This window comes from Colias eurytheme, chromosome 15, assembly GCF_061535395.1.
Source record: "Colias eurytheme isolate Ceu_HAF_F1 chromosome 15, ilColEury1 Martin Lab GWU primary, whole genome shotgun sequence".
Lineage (NCBI taxonomy): Eukaryota > Metazoa > Arthropoda > Insecta > Lepidoptera > Pieridae > Colias > Colias eurytheme.
In genome coordinates this window covers 12,264,123-12,267,065 of record NC_142994.1, presented here as the reverse complement: position 1 = coordinate 12,267,065, position 2,943 = coordinate 12,264,123, and the positions used below count along the sequence as shown (strand labels likewise).

The window sequence follows — 2,943 nt, the reverse complement described above, 5'->3', positions numbered from 1 at the left end:
AAAAAAAAAATCCACTGCTTGGCGGGCGGAGTCTAATAGCTCGCTATCGCGAACGCGGGTGTGCGCGAAGTCATTCTTGCATACTCGCCGCGCTGCCGCTGGCCGACTCGGGACAAACATGTATGGAGTCGTCATACAGTTATAATATTGTTATACATATATTTAATTGTTGATTTATTGGTTTTATTTTCTTGCTTATAAACACAAAATTATCTTCTTTTTAACAACTACTTAGACATTATTAATAATTATTAATTATTATTATTTCGTAATGTTTACTTTATTACAAAATAATACAGGTTATAAATAATCTTTAAAATAACAAAAAATATTGATACTCTGAAAAAATGAAATGGTACCTAATTACGCGGACTACTGAATTGATTTAGATAGAATTTGATGCTGACGTAGATATTACATCATGCCCAGAAATGAAAGGTACTATTTCTGAAAGAAGTTATAAACCCTAATTCTTCTCAGTCAAAGTCAAGAGTGGAAGATATCGCTAATACAGTAAAACTGATGCGAAACTTTGGATGTTAATTTGTATATTTTTTTGTTAGTTGTTACTTAATCACGTCAAGACTACATTACCAATTTTGATAAAATATAGCTAATTGCCTGGATTTACACATAGGATACTTTTTATCCGAACTGAACACTTCTGTGGGATAAAACAGGATTCACGATATAACCTAATTCCACGCGGGCAAAGCCGCGGTCGGAATGATATTTTTTTAAATAAAAAATTTGTTTAAAAAAAACACAAAATATATTGACGCATGTATTTATTTTTTGCACTCTATTATAATTGTAATTATTCATTACAAATAATCAAAATAAAATAGCCAGAACAAAGTTAGGCCCTGGTAGGATAGGTAGGCAGGTACAGCAATGTGAGACGAACACTGGCTTATTTATACCAATAATAATGTATTATAAACATTAAATTAAGTTTACTTTCTAACAACAAAAATACATAATATTAGCTAATGTGAAAACGAATCAACCAATCATCCCACAACAATGAAATGTGCACACAAATATTCATCCAAATCGGTTCATGTGATTAGGAGGAGTGACTGCAGCGCCATCCTCCGGGCCCAATTGTGTTTCCAGATCACCCAGGAACTCAATTTAATATACTTACACAAAATTTTTCGAAATGAAAACTCACATTACTATGTAAATATGAATATAAACCTGTTTTAGTACTAAGCAATTTTCCGCACAGGTGTAGTAAGTATAAATGAAATAAATATCAACATCAAATTCTTTATACAACATACTTATCTACCACCTACTAAGAAATTCTTGAAATTATTTCGTATTTTTTTTAAATATAATACTACTCCAATGAGCTCCTGTTCCATATTATGTCCGCCATACTTCCACTAAGTTCACCATGATTTTTTATTTCTTTGCACTTTGTTGCTTTTTGCTAAAAATGGAATCATGCGATAAAACCAGTAGAACGTTGATAACATACATTTTTGACTGAATAAAGGTACTTACGAAGGAGTGGGTTCACATTGTGAACAATCAGTGGGTTTATTTTCCTTCTGGATTCCGGATTTCTGAAAAGATTATCTATGCTATAAATGAAAATATCTTACACATTCGTTATGTACTTAAAACAGGGGTACATATCAAACATCGTCTATAATACAATTATCATCAAATTTAAAATAAAACCAACTTACTTCATTAATTTGTTCCAATTGTAAGCATTCTTTTTCCTCCAGCCTTTATGTTTCTTCTTCTTATTTTCTTTATTGTCCCCATTTGTCTCATTTTGTCTTATCGTGTTGTCACCCTTTTTTACGATTGCGCAAGCGACACAAGTTCCCCGTGTGACGGCCGTAGCGGGAATGACTCGTGCAGCGATCGGGGTAGGAAGGTACAGGGCGGCTCTCGCTATATCGGCTGGTCAGGCGCTAATTTCAAGTATTTCTTGTTTATTTCAAAACCATCGCATATTTCAAAATTCTAACACGGTAGACGTATAGGTTGTATATTTTATAGTTAATATCCAAAAAGTCGTAACTTTACGTTTGTTATTTTGAAGATGCCAGAGATTAAAAAAAATAACAATGAGAACTTTGTATTTTTTTTCTATCGAGAAAATATCATGGAATCATGTTTCTAAAACGGTAGACGTATTGTGTTACTATTGAACTTTCTTGTCAAGAATTTTCATCACGACAACTTTAATAATATAAAAATTACGAAGGTTTAAAAAGGGCCGTAAATGTTAGAAAAATTAATTCATCACCTTAAGTAATTTTAAGAATCATTATTTTTAATAAAAAATTAAACCGCCTTTAAATTTTCAAAATTAGACCAACACGTAACGTAACGTAAGCACTAGATTTCCAAAATTTTAATAATCGGTTCATCCAGCCTAAGTTCTGATTTAACCAACCCAAAAAAATTAGACGAATTTAGTACTTCCTCCTTTTTTGAAGTTGGTTCAAAACACATTATTTAGAAATAACAAAACATTTCATTAATATACATAGAAAACTTCAACAAAGATGAAAAGGCTGAAGTTTTTTTAATCAAACATTCCCATCAAACAATGTAGGCATTCGGAAGATAAAAGAATATCTGCGGCGGCTGGAAGCAAAATATTACCGTATTGTGAAATTGATTGAGTATTGTTCACACCGCCTTTCTGCCTAACTTTTTGTTTTAAACGCAAAATAATATTTCGTCGAACAAAAGACAACGAAACACCTTTCGTATTTTTGTTGAAGTTATTGGAAATTCGTTTCAATTCATCAAATCGGCTTTGTTTTTAAACAACCTATTTCCATCATTAGCATTTTGCAAAATCATTCTGATACACACAATGAAATAATATTGTTGAAAAGGCAATTACCTAACTAATATCTAACAGCACATATTAAACATAATATAACAATATCTTACCAAAATTGA

The 2,943-nt window shown here is 31.6% G+C and overlaps 1 long non-coding RNA gene across 1 annotated transcript; it reads right to left on the bottom strand.

Annotated features, from left to right (window-relative positions):
- Positions 1-773: 773 nt before the first annotated feature.
- On the bottom strand, positions 774-1,971 carry LOC149902626 (uncharacterized). Its single transcript, XR_016457523.1, has 2 exons — positions 1,516-1,971; positions 774-1,441 (listed from the first exon to the last, which is right to left on the bottom strand). It is a non-coding gene; the product is annotated as an uncharacterized LOC149902626 (long non-coding RNA).
- Between the last annotated feature and the right edge of the window lie 972 nt (positions 1,972-2,943).